The sequence below is a fragment of the Crinia signifera genome, chromosome 4 (assembly GCF_055691185.1).
Source record: "Crinia signifera chromosome 4, ASM5569118v1, whole genome shotgun sequence".
NCBI lineage: Eukaryota > Metazoa > Chordata > Amphibia > Anura > Myobatrachidae > Crinia > Crinia signifera.
The window spans coordinates 277,357,456-277,371,855 of record NC_139220.1 but is presented as its reverse complement, the minus strand read 5'-3'; the positions used below and the strand labels follow the sequence as shown (position 1 = coordinate 277,371,855).

At 46.1% G+C, this 14,400-nt stretch overlaps 1 long non-coding RNA gene across 1 annotated transcript; it reads right to left on the bottom strand.

Annotated features, from left to right (window-relative positions):
* Positions 1 to 4,092: 4,092 nt before the first annotated feature.
* On the bottom strand, positions 4,093 to 10,618 carry LOC146072605 (uncharacterized). Its single transcript, XR_014473212.1, has 3 exons — positions 10,499 to 10,618; positions 9,775 to 9,884; positions 4,093 to 4,357 (listed from the first exon to the last, which is right to left on the bottom strand). It is a non-coding gene; the product is annotated as an uncharacterized LOC146072605 (long non-coding RNA).
* Positions 10,619 to 14,400: the final 3,782 nt, after the last annotated feature.

Sequence of the window (14,400 nt, the reverse complement as noted above, 5' to 3'; positions counted from 1 at the left end):
GCAGCTGAGGACACCCTACGAAGAGCACAAGCAGAATCCATGCTTGAAAGTTTAAGGCAGAGGGAGCAGGAGCGGAGAAGGAGGGCCCAAGACCAAGGGGGCCCCTCACTAACAACGCCACCAGCTCCACAAGGGCCAAGCAACCAGCCACAACAACAGGTAGCATCTCTCCAAACATGTGAGACCCAGCAGGTGCATGGTGAGAGAACTGGGGCCACCAGAAAACGACCTGCACCATCTAGGCCGAGTACTGAGCAGGATACCACCACCAAAAAAAGAAACCCTGCATTTCTAGAGGCAGAATTGAGCATTTTAGTTCCCAGGGCACGAGAATGGATAGAATTGCCAACCAGGAAGCCGGGTGCCAGTGCAAGAAAAAACCTTTGGGAGAAGATCACAGAGGAAGTGAACCAGGTGTCAAAAGTGGAAAGAGATATGGCATCAGTGAAGAAAAGGCAAGTGTGTTGCTCCACCTGATAATGTCATATGTGTGTACATATGTTACATGTATGTTTTGATAGTAATAGGAAGGTGTGTTTGTAGATATTGCTACACTTCAATGTCACATGTGAACACAACAATGTCTAATAACCCACATTTATATATGAAACATGCACCATTGGTGTGATGTGAGGTCATGGGCACACTTCTGCTCATGTGAAGTATGTGATGGGACAACAGAAAGTGTGTAGTTGTTAAAGAGTCGTAGTAACAAGTTCCAGATGATGCTACTGAAACAAGGATGTGAAAACTGTGCACATGTAGCTGGTGTGAAACTACACATCCCAGCATGTCTTCCCATAGTTAAATAACTCCATATTATCAACACTGTCAAGCTATGGTGGGATGTGTAGTTTCACTACAGGTGGAGGTGCATAAATTGTCCAGGGATGATGTCATTTCTGCATAGTGATATATGTATGTGCATTTAGTGGGCTAATGAATTAGATGAGACACTGAAATGCCTCATAATGGAGACATTAATGTGTGTGGGAAACATAAGCACCAAAAACATAAGGTCACACACACTAGGAAATGTAACGTAGTCATGATGTTCACTAGCACAGTGGTGCACATATCTCATGGTGATATTTGTATGTTTTAACTTGTAGGTGGTCAGACTTTAAAACTACACTGAAGAGGAAGATGACTGACCGGTACAACCACAGCATGTCCACCGGGAGGGGGCCTATCCCAGAGAACTTGGAATATACCCCCCTGGAGGAGGAGGCCTTTGATGTAATTAATGTTGCCGAGGTCAGGGGGATATCCAATATGGATAGTGAGCTCCCGGTGGAGGTTTTTGCTGCTGCTTTTGATGGTAAGTCACAGTAATGCATTTTATTTGGGTAGAGAGATTTTTTGTGTATGTGATGGTGACATTGTTTAAAATTATTATCCTAGAAGAAGCAGGACCAGCTGATCAACCGGCAGCATCTTCCTCTTCAGAGCCACAGGTGGAGCAAGTGGTCCAGCCTCCACCAACACGCCACCTCCCGCCACAGGCCACATCTGATGCCAGGTGGATCGAGATGCTGGACAAGATCCGGCAGCAAGGGTTGGAGGCTGCAGGCCGTCAGCAGCAGTTTGTGCAATTCATGGGGGATTGGAAGGAGAGCAACACCCAGCAGTTTGAGGCCACGCAACGCCAGAATGTCATTCTGGCGGCTGGCAAGCAAAGCATTGCCCAACAACTCAGCAACCAGAATGACATTGTGGCGGAGCTGCTGACCACTGCCAGGTCCCTAAGGGACAATCCCCCATCTGCTGGGCCACCCAAAGCTTCTCCCCAATCTTCCACCTCTGCTGACCCTCCTGTGTCCACTAGGGGAAGAGGGCGCAAGCCTTCAGTGCCAAAGGCCCCTGTCCCCAAGGCCCCATCCAAAAAGGGGAAAAAAGGGCCAAAAGAATGACACCTGGTTCACTTCCTTTGTGTTTGGACCCCAAATTTTTAAATTGCACTGGACATCCACTTCCTGAGTTGGCCATCTATCCATTTTCATGCCATGGGCATTAAAGTCCTTATTTTGACCTCTAGAAATGCAGGTTTTATTTTTGGTGGTGTGTATCATGCTTAGTATTCTCCCTGGTTGTTGCAGGTCGTATTCTGGTGTCCACATTTCTCTCACCATTGCATTTGCAGGGTAACACATGTTTGGAGATATGCAACCTGTTGTTGTTGTTGATTGTTATTTTTGACAATATGTTATATTTAATTTTTCTTTCTGAAATTAAATTGTGAACTAAGCTGTGATGCTGAACAGCAAATACATTTATTTTAAGAATTAAAACACAATTGTTGTATGTGTAATTTCTTGTGTGAAACAAATAATACATTTATGTGTACTTACTGACCAGGGTATTTTTGTGCATTTATTGAAGTGTTGTAGAAGTTTCCTATGTGTAACCCTCTCCATGGCCATTCACATGTTCATATCCAACTTTTCCCAGCTAATTAGTTTGTGTCAGCACATGTGCAGAGCAACTTAATAGGTGAGAAAGCAGTTTCTGTGCAGGTGAGGGAACTCCAACATTAGTAGGTAAAAGCAGGTCCAGAACAATGCTCTCGTCATGGAGTGGGTGAGGTAGGCAAACAGGGATCAAAATGTACATTTGTGTAGGAATGCAGATGTGTCCTCCCTAAAAAAACAGTAATGTCTTGGTACAGGTATGTTAAAGATGTGTGAGTCGAACAAACATGATGAAATTGCTTGTAAACAAACATGTTAACACATTTTCATAAAAATGATTTCTCAGTGTCATAAGCAGATGTAGGAATCGTTTGTTAAAGAGATGTGATTACAATAATGTGATTGGTGACATTTTACATCCAGAGTGTAGTAAAATTAAATTCATAGCAGAGCAGAAAGTGGTACAGTAATGTATTTTGGGTGCTATACAAAGATTGTGTGCAAAATAGTGGGCATGGGCTGAAAACATTGCAGAAACATCCTTTGTAGGTGTTAGATGTGGTTTATGTATTTGTATCATAAATACAAAACATATGTTTGTTTTAAAGTGAAAACGTTGACATATGTCGACGTGTGTAGATTGAGTTTGCTGCTGTGTAAAGCATAGGAAAACACGTAGTGATTGTGTACAAATGTTTTAGAAATACCTACCTTAGCATATATAAGCTGATCTTAAAAAGATTCTTACCTTAAATAAAACCAACCTTTACATGTAGAGAAGTGTAGAAAGATATGCTTCCAATGTGTTTGAGTGCTGTGTGTGGCTTGCAGGTAGTGAAATAATGGTTTGGACTTAATAGACTGCAGCATTGCTTATTACATTCAGGTGCATGTGTTTGAGTAGTAATCAGCGTTAATTAGCAGACCCAGGCGTCCGCTCTCATGCGGTATCTGTAGGGGTGGTCTGAGGTGGCGGTTGGCATCCGCCTGTTTTGTGTCCGAAATGAAGGGTGCTTTCGCCGATCGAGCGGTAGTAGCAGCGTACATTTTTTGTGCACACCCCCGTGTACGCCAATGTTTACGCCCAGTTTCCCTCATTATTTCGGCCGCTCCCCTCAACACGCCCCTATGCCGCCCACAATGACCGTACTCTTGCGGACAGGTTTTTTCGCACGGAAAGACCCGTCCGTGAGCGTTGTGGAGTCGTTGCGCCTGCGCATTGCGGAAGGTACGCATGCGCAGATAAAAAAAAAACCCGGAACGTATGCTTACGGCCCAGCCGCCCAAACCAGAATAACCTCCCTGGTCCTGTGGTGAAGATGTCTTCTCTTGGTCCACCGTAGTCCAGGTAATCTTCTGCATGTTGGCGCTCCGGGCACTCTCCGCATCTGACTGTCAGAGGTGCAGAGATGTTTCATCCTCTGCGCCTCTACTCAGAATGATTTCTATTGGCCGCCTAGTGGCCAATCAGGAGCCAAGAAAGTCGGCTCCTGATTGGCCAGAAATCATTCTAGTAGAGGCGCAGAGGATGAAACATCTCTGCGCCTCTGACAGTCAGATCCGGAGAGTGATTTTATCATATCCAACCCAGCATTGCCACAACAATAAGGAAAGCTAATCAGTATAACTAATATGCATTTGGAATAATGACATAATTTACACACTGCCAACTTACTGTTTGCTTTTTGGGCCACAGTCAGAGTCAATTGTACCCTGGACCTGGTCTGGAAATCAATCGGGAGATCAAATTTAAAGTCCATAATGTATGTTTGCTCCTCTGTTTTGGGCTGTATGATTACAGGACCCTCCTTTTCTGCTTTAGTGCTAAGGAACCAGTTTGGGTTTGTAGAAGACTCAAATGATAGGCCCTTGCCAGTTTTCTTAATGAAGAAAAAGAAGTGTCTTGTTTCAGGGTCATTGAAGTCAGGAATCTTCTTTCCAGGGGACTAAGTAAGAATAACAAAGAATGTGTAATTATTTCCTACATTCACTGAATAGAAGTAAAAATGAAAAGTAATAAGAAATCCTATGCTGTACATCAAAGCACTAGAACAAGTTCCCACTTTTTATTGGGGTGCCAGGTGATTCGCCGACAGTCGGGATCACAATGGTCAGTGTACCGGGGCCAAATCCTGACTGTTCAACTGCTCGACAGTCGGGATCCCAACCAACAGGAGCTATTCTCCCTTGTGAGGGTCCACTGAGCTCATAAGGGGCTTTTATGTGCCACCACCCCTGTCGGAGTAAAGGCGGCCGGGATTCTGATGTCAGTATACTGGCCATCGGGATCCCGACCATTGGCCAGTCATGCCACACCCTTTTTCACCTGGAAATACCTTTTAAGAGGTCATTACAATTTGTTATAATTCAGGAGATCCTTTATACAATACATTTACCGCTAAGGTTCTCAGCTCCTCCAGATAGCACCAAGATGGCTCTGGATCAGTATTGCTCTTACTTTTTTATTGACTCAGGCTCAGCCTATTTATTAAGCCAAAATGATGTGGACATGGACAGTGCTTCATGATTCTGACCATGGACCCTCATTGCCTGCCTAACAGTGACACTATTTCCTGGAACAGACTGCATGACATCTACATTGCCGGTACGTTTCCCACTTGTAGCAGTTTACCTTGGGACATATATCCGCGCTATTTTACTTCTGTGTATTGTATGTGCAACCCATATTAAATCCTTTTGTAAAGGTTGATTTGCACTGTCTCTGTTTTACTTAGGTCTCCCTAACCATTGCATCTTATGGTCATTTCAGATGGAAGACTTTATTTACAGATCTGCATAATAGAGATCCAATTGGAATTCATCTGCTCAGAAAACAACAGTCCAATTCCATCATTGGTTATTCAATAACTGCAATATACATGTTTATATAATTTCTTAATGTGCGATTCACACATGGGGCCAAATATAGTAAAATGCTACTTTTGGTAAAGTGCAAAAAAACGGTCAAAATCACATATTTTGAATGTCGAAAAAATCCCTCCTGCTTAATCACATCCAGATGTTTTCTCATATGTAATAGGATTTTTCAAATCCCATCCTAAACATCACCAAAAATTGCAAAATAAGTAGACTGGGTCCAGCCTGGTGAGTTTGACAGAACCAAACACAAAATTAAATGAAACCCTCCCCCCCCTTCCCCGGGCTCATTGACCCGGTCCTGGTTCCCCAAATATGGGGGAAGGGGGATCCCACGTATATAAAAATCCAGCACCAGGCTCTTGGACCAGTCCTGGTTCCAAAAATTCAGGGGGACAAAAAAGACTGGGGGTGCCCTGTATTTTGGAACAAGCACCGCACTCAGCTCAGGCCTAATTGGCTGTAGGCATCTCCATGGAAGCTCTGAGCGGAGTCCCCATGACGAAGGTCAGTAGGAATAACTCCCTTCCGGGAGAGGAGCCGCTCCATCGGATAAAAGTGGATAGGGTAAGTATGTGTGTGCTGTATGCAGGGCTTAAAGTGGTCATGCAGAGGTTACCCCCCTCCCCCCCATTAGGCAGAGACAGGGCCAGTGGTAGAGTCAGGGGCGGAAGTACTGCCAGTGCCCAAGGGAGGTAATGGGGCCCGCTGCCGTCCGCACACATGCCGCAAATTAAAAAAAAAAATGTTTTGTGCGGCGGCCATGGGACGCCATCAGGTAGCTCCTGCTTATATGTTGTGTTGCACAAATTGGATAAACTGCCTTTCACTATGCTTTATTAAAGTAATTAAAAGAGTGAAGCTAAAATCCTTTAACCATACATGTTGAAAGGACCATTATATGACTCTCCTGCATAAGATATATGTGAATTGATAATCCTTAGACATAGGGGTACTAATAATATATTTGCAGGCTACAATACACGCCTATGCCGATAAATCGTGTATTAACACACATGTGACAAACATGGGTCCAAAACAACATGTTAATGGTGTCTAAAAGGACACAGAGGTGATGATAAAACCTACTTTCTGTCTACTGCTGTAAAATATATTTTCCTGTGGATCTCGCATACATAAATAGTTACCAGTGAAATCAGTTTCCCCCATGCAACATTTGTTGCTTATGCAGTGCATACAAAACCAATAATATCTTTTATTCGACACAGTAAATGGCAACGATATAAGTAACAATATAAGACGTATCTACACAAATTAATTTTCCTATCTTATTGCTGGAAAGCAACTATATGGATTCTTTGAAACCCACTTGTTATAGTATTACAAGTGAGATAATAGGAGTTATTTAATTAAAGCGTAATTAACAGGCACACATAGAATACGCCCACACCTGCTATTTTTTAAAACCACATCCCTACTGTGTTTGTCCCACTTATTTGTTGTTTGTGTGTTTTTACATACTTCACAATTTTATTTATTATTAAATAAAGGTTAAATTTTATGTGTACTATTTAGGGGGTCATTCTAATTTAATTAAAATATTCTGCTGACATTCTGATCTTGTGCGATTAACTTTCTTGCAACTAGCTCCTGCTTATAGCCAGCAGTTCCGTCCCTGCCTCTGCCCGGCTCCAAGTCCCGACTCCCATCATCAAGACCACCACCCCCCCTTATGCCCAGCAGTGGGAGCTCCGCTCAGCAGCGGGATCTCCGACCACCGCTCCGTCCTCCATCCACCCCGCAGCTGGAGCTCCATCCCCCCGCCGCCCGGTGCCTCCGTTTCCCCTCTGCCCGGCAGTGGCAGCTTTGTCCCCATGGCAGAGGCAGCTAAGCCCCCCTCACTCTGCCAGCTCCAGCTCTTTGCTACTTCCTCTGACCCAGCTGTGCAAGATCTGGTACTTGTGGAGTATCACGGCTCCCATCGCATGCCATCGCATGCCATATGTAGTGGCATGAGATGGCATGCGATGAGATGCGATTTTTACCAGTTTTTAGCTATTTTTTGAAAAATGCATGCGTTTTTGCACTGAAATGCATCCAAATGCATTGAAATGTGTAGCAAACATGTTAAATGCCCCCAAATGTCATTTTTCAGAGTGTACCACCCCCACTATCAACGCCAACCGGAAGCGTGGCGAGCGTAGCGAGCCCGCGAGGGGCGTCAGTACACGTCCTACGACCTTTTCATACCCCCACTCTCCACGTCGGCGTGGAGTTGAGAATGGAAAGTGTGGCGAGCGGAACGCGGACACTTGTGAAGGTATCCGCATCCCCTCGTGGGGCTCGCTGCGCTCTCCACACTTTCTATTCTCAACTCCATGCCGACGTGGATAGTGGGGGTATGAAAAGGTCATAGGACGCGTACCGCCGCCCCTCGCGGGCTCGCTGCGCTCGCCACGCTTCGGGTTGGCGTTGATAGTGGGGGTGGTACACTCTGAAAAATGACATTTAACATGTTTGCTACACATTTCAATGCATTTGGATGCATTTCAGTGCAAAATCGCATGCGATCGCATCGCATGCGATTTTATTGCATGCGATGCGATGAGATTTTTTAGCATGCGATGGACATCGTGGGAGCCGTGATACTCCACAAGTACCCAAGATCTTATACAGTATAGGCAGCAGCACTGCTGACTTCCACTGTCTATAAAGCACTATGGGGGGGGTGCATAATGTGTGTGGCATTGTGGGGGGCAAGTATGTATGTGGTACTATGGGGGGGCATTATGTGTGTGGTGCTACGGGGCATTATGTTTGTGGCACTATGGGGGGTATTATGTATGTGGTGCTATGGGGAGCATTATGTATGTGGCACTATGGGGCATTATGCATGTGGCACTAACGTGGGCATTCTGTGTGTAAATGGCACTAGGGGGGGGGATAATGCGTGTGGCCCTATGGGGGGGGGCATTATGTGTGTGGCACTATGGGGGCATTATGTGTGTGGTGCTATGGGGAGCATTATGTAAGTGGCACTTCAGGTGGCATTATGCATGTGGCACTACTGTGGGCATTCTGTGTGTAAATGGCACTACTGGGGGCATTCTGTGGGGCATTATACATGGAAACAGCGCTGCTACTGCAGGCATTATGTGTACCTGGAAGTGCATATTCTGGAAGTGCTGGGACGACGTGCGCCTGCATCCTGGGCAATGAGCATGTTATCCCACCTGGCAATCAGCATGTTATCCCACCTGGGCAATGATCATGTAATGCCCCCAGGGCAAGGAGCATGTAATCGCCACGGGCAGCAAGCATGTAATCCCCCCCCCATGTCAATGAGCATGTAATCCCCACTGCCAACAAGCATGTAACTACTCTTGGCAATGAGCATGTAAACGCACCTGTAAAATTAGCATATAATCCCCCCAGGCAAAAAGCCTGTAACTACCCCTGGCAAGGAGCATTTAAACCTTGGCATTGAACATTTAACTCCTGGCAAGGAGCATGTAACACCTGGCAACAAGCATGTAGGTAAGAACACTTATGTGGCATAATATGTTATGGGCATTATGTTGTGTGGCATAATGTGTAAACAGCATTACGGTGTGTGGCATAATGTGTAAGTGGCAATTCGGTGTGGCATAATGTGTAATTGGCTTTAAATTTGAAGTAAACAAAAAGACTCTGTGTTTTTTGTGTGCGTGTTGGGAAGGCCCAAACCATATTTTTGCACCTGGGTCCACAACAGGTTATGTTATAAAGCATCTACAGTGTTTAGGTCTACAATCATATGGTCGACCACTAATGGTCGGCAGTCACAAGGTCGACAGGGTCAAAAGGTCAACAGGGTCCAAAGGTCGACATCAAAAAGGTTGACATGGTCAAAAGGTCGACATCAAAAAGGTTGGCATGGGAATAGGTTGACACGTGTTTTTAGATTGTCTATGTCGACATAGGTCGACATGGACACTGTCTACGTGTACTGCATCCCCTCGCATGGCTCGCTGTGCTCGGCACACTATTTTATTCTCCCTCCATGCCCTAGTGGATGGTAGGGCATGAAATATCGCCTGTCAGCACTTGTCGGCTGAAAATTTAGTCAAAAATATACATGTCAAACTTTTGACCCTGTCGACCTTTTATCTGTCGACCAATAGTGGTCGACCTTATGACTCTCAACCTAGAGTCATTCAATGATCAGTCCAGTCTAAGAGCCCGGTGCTGGTTACTTAAAAAACAGGGGATCCCCACTATTTTCCCCCATATTTCCCCCATATTTGAGGTCCTGATTTTCACCCCTCCACTGTTTTATTTTAAGTCGAATATTTTTATGTCTCTGGTTACACGGGTAATTGGATTTATGTGAATAAATCTTTTTTATCCTGTCACGTGGGGTAATTGCTTTTACTATATCCTGTTGTGCGCCCTCCTTATCATATAACTTTTTTTCTAATTCTGACAAATCATTAATAAATAAGAAATACGCGTTATTGACTTTTGAGCAATTTAGAGCACTCACCATCACGTTCACAATTCTGGATTCATCTGTTGTGCATGATACATACTTGTCCTGTACTTCCAAAGTGACAGCATTCTTTGGATCCCTGAGTAGATTAATAGCAAATCTGTCTGTTGGGTGAAACATACCGTGTACTAGAGAATTAATATTGGTGTTTAGCTGAAATGGGATTAAAAACACATTCTATACCTGCTATGGCATTCGGCAGGGCGGCGCTTACCTGTTCTCTAGGCTACAAGTAGACACAACCTAGTGTACAGGTCCAAATCAGGCCCATGGCCACCTCTGAATCGGGTTGTGGCCTGCAGTTAAATGCACCTAAGGCTCTACTCTTCCATAACTTTCTAGGACTCAGTAGAGATCTCCCTTCTATTCATCCGTCCAACTATGCCCCCATATGTTGCTCTGTCTGTCCATATGTCCGTCCATGCCGCCAACATCTGTCTATGGCCTCATGTGGTGTTCTGTCCATCCATCTTTCTACCCATTCCCTCATCCGTCCATCCACACATCCGTCTATCTGTCTATACCGGCTCCACCCAGTCCTGTTCTATAATCAATTAGTGTCTATTCTGCTCACTCCTACTGTCTCTCTGTCCCTACCAGTCTATCCCTCTTGCTCCCTTCTCTCACTCCCTGAGGCTAGTTGGTGGCTTTCGAGATTTTGATATGGGGCCCACAAAGTTCTAGTAATGCCCCCAGCTCTGTTTCTAGGTGTACTGACCTTTTCCATCACCGTTTATTAGGGGTTTTGCCCAAAGGGTGTCATCACGTTTTAAAATAACTGTTCTTCCATTCAAATCTCGGATAAAAGTTCTCTTAGGCAAAAGACTCTCCACGTGAACTTCAGTAGTGTGTAAGAAATCTGAAATATATAAAAGCACATTTATACATTTATTATTATTTTTATTATTATTATTATTATTATTATTATTATTATTATTATTATTATTATTATTATCATTATAGACACAAAGGGGGACATTTACCAAAATGGATTCGTAGAAAAAAGGTGTATTCGTAGGCAGAAATACACCTTTTTTTTACGAATTTGTATTTTCGGGATTTACAATCCCAAAAATACAACAATTCGTAGTCCTAAAGATGGAACATTCGTATTTGTATTTACAAATACGAATGTCTACACCATCGATAGGATACGACAGAAATCACCATTCAAAAGAATGGTGGTTTCTGATTTACTAAGCAGCCGTATGGATAATACGGCTGCTTAGTGGTGTAAAACACCCACGCAAATACGACAGGAAAATAGAACACCATTTTCCTGTCGTATTTGCTTTAAGTCTGCACGGATCAGTCAGATCCGTGCAGGCTTCAGTGTAAAAAAATAGAAAAAAAATTAAATATAAAAAAAACAAACGGCGTGGGGTCCCCCCCACAGCCGAAACCAGCACCAGGCTGAAGGAGCCTGGAGCCGGTAATTAAAAATCAGGGAACCCGACAAATAGGGGTTCCCCGATTTTTAACAACCAGCCCCAGGCTCCTGCTCTGGGGCTGGTTCCCAAAATACGGGGGACAAAATGAGTAGGGGTCCCCCGTATTTTAAGAACCAGCCCCAGGCAAAACCAGCCAGCAGGGTAATGCCACAGCCGGGGGGAGACTTTTTATGCAAGTCCCCCCGGCCAAAGCATTAACCCTACCGACCAGTCAGCCTGGCCAGGGGCCCTGGGGGAGTGGGGACCCCCCCAATAAAGGGGTCCCCCCCCCTCCAGGACTTACCTGACCAGGCTGAAGCCTGGTGCTGTCCTCGATGCCCCTGGGCGGTGGGCATCGAGCTGATTATGGTGTCAAAAAAAAGATGAAACTATTGTTTTTTACTGTGGCACTACAAGTGCCAGCAAGCTGGGACTTGGAGAACCACAAGTCCCAGCCTGCTGGGCATTAAAGGGCCCGCTGGCACTTGTAGTTCCACAGTTAAAAAAATAGTACAATAAACACACTGAAACAATGAAAATAAAAGTTTAATACACACATTACATACATACTGATACTTACCTTTCTTGATCCCGTAGGTAGCCCTGGTCCTGATGTCCTCTGTCGTCCTCCAGGTCCATGTCGGCTGTCTGCGTCGTCCTCCAGGTCCATGTCGACGGTCCGTGTCGTCCTCCAGGTCCATGGCGGTGTCTGGGTCCGAAGAAATCCATGTTGGAGCTGTGGAAGGAAATCCTACTCACCTGGTCCTGCGCTGAAGAAGTCTTCTCTTGATCCGACGTAATCCAGGTAATGTTGAAGCTGTCGCCGGTCCCCGCTGTCTCCGCTGTCTCTGCATCGCGCTGAGGAGAGATGCTGAGATGTTTCATATTCGGCGCCTCTCCTCAGACTGAATTCTATTGGACGCCTAGTGGCCAATCAGGAGCCGAGAAACTTTAGTTTACATTTTATATAACACTTTTAAATAACAATTAGGGTCCACAGTCATAACTATGAAGGATATCTTTTAAGAACCTTTGGTTTATTAATAGTTATAACTTTAGGTTAATATTTAATTCAAGCCGCTGTTAGACACCGTCGCCCGGATGCCAGGGATTCCGGGCGAACGGTGGTGCGGGGGCAGCGCAGCAGCGCCAGGCTCACCGCCCAGCGAGGCTCTAACAGCCGCCGTCCGAATACTGGGGATTCCGGACGGTCGGCGGGGGGCGTGTTCAACAGCAGGCCGGGGGACGTCACTAGGCGACGTCCCAGCCTGCAATCTGACGCCGGGCTTCGGGGCGTTGCTAGGCAACGCACCCGGACTTCCGCCCGGCGCCAGGTGACGTCAGACGCCAGCCTCAATGAAGGGGCGCCTGTTTCAAATAAAAGACCGGCGTCTGCTGCATACAGACGCCGGTTATAGCTCTGGGTAGCTGTTCCTGGTCCCCCAGCGTTACTCCAGCTTCCTGGTTCTCCTGGCAGAGGCTCCCCTTTGTGCCTGCTGCCTCCCTGGTTTCCAGTCTGCTGTTAACCTGGAAGTCTCGTCTGCTGACCCAATTCCTGGTTGTTGCAAGGTGCAGTCCTGTCCAGGCGCTTTCTCCACCCTTCGCCTGTGGATCCTCTTCCACCTTCCCTATTTACGTAAGTGCTCCAGTGGAGCCTGGTTATATTCTTTACTCCGTCTGCTATTCTTTGCATACTTGTCTGACCTGCCTGTGGGGTTACTTTGTGGGTTCAGGCCTCATCCCCGCCGTGGGTCTGGCCTGTCACCCCTCCTGGTGGTTACCAGGTTCCACTTCTTTTGTCATTCATTCATTCTCTTTTTAGTCTTTCTGTAGGCAGGGCGTTTCTTTGTATTCCTGTTTTGGGAATTCGCTCCCCCTCCTGTGGTTTTACCGTGGAGATTCCCTTTACTCTCTCTGGTGTTTGCGACTGGGTCGCAATCCCGTTCTTGGCCAGGTGCCGGCAGATAGGGGTTATTATCAGCTTAGGCCTGGTAGTTAGTCTCTTTCCTTTTGTGTCTACCTCTGGCGATTGCAAGCCCTTTGTCCGTACATAGACCTAGCTGCATCGGGGTTGGAGCGGGCATAACTCGCTCCTTCGGACGCGGCGGCAACAGGTGAAGGCTAGCTTTTGCAGGGGTTTGCCATCTGTCTGAGGAGCTCAACAGAGTGAGTGTAGGGTTCGCCGTGGCCGTCCTAAACAGCGGTCACAGCTACGGGCTCTCGCCTGACCTCCCACTCCCTTCTCCCTGGTGCACTAGTGCACAAACCTCAGTCAATCCTAACATTATAACCGGCCTAAAAGACAGGTTGTATTATAGGCCTTGTACAGCCATTTATTTTGTTTGTGTGGTTGGATTTCACTTATTATGAACCCTAACACTCAGACGTTTGCTGACCAGCTCCAAGGGGTAACGCAAATGGTTAGAGAGCTGTCCTTAAAGGTTGCCTCTCAGGAACAACGGTTATGCCCGATAGAACCTGAGGTTCCTGAACCCCGGGTCAATTTACCCGATCGTTTCTCGGGTGATAGAAAAGCCTTTTTTAATTTTCGTGAAAGTTGTAAGTTATATTTTCGGTTGCGACCTCTGTCTTCAGGGTCCGAATCCCAGCGTGTGGGCCTTGTGGTGTCCTTACTACAGGGGGACCCCCAAACTTGGGCCTTTGGGCTTCCTGCCGATAGTCCTGCCTTATCCTCAGTGGATAATTTTTTTTCATCTTTAGGGTTATTATATGATGACCCTGACAGGGAGGCTTCTGCAGAGACTCACCTCCGGGCCCTTAGACAGGGGAAAGACCCAGCGGAGGTTTATTGTACGGAGTTTCGCCGTTGGGCAAACGACTGCGGTTGGAATGACCCTGCCTTACGGAGTCAGTTTCGCTGCGGGTTGTCGGAGGCAATAAAAGACAGCCTCATTCAGTATCCAACACCCAAGTCTTTGGACAAATTGATGGAACTGTCTATCAGAATCGATCGCCGCCTCCGTGAAAGGAGATCTGAGCGGGGTGTTTCTACTCGGCCAATTCCATTTGTCCCTCTTGTTTCAGAGGATGGCGAGGAGCCTATGCAGCTTGGGGCTACTCGCATCTCACCTGAAGAAAGAGCCCGTCGGTTCAGTTCCGGTCTCTGTCTGTACTGTGGTAACAAGGGACACGTTCTCAAGAATTGCCCTAATAGGCCAGTAAAAGCCTT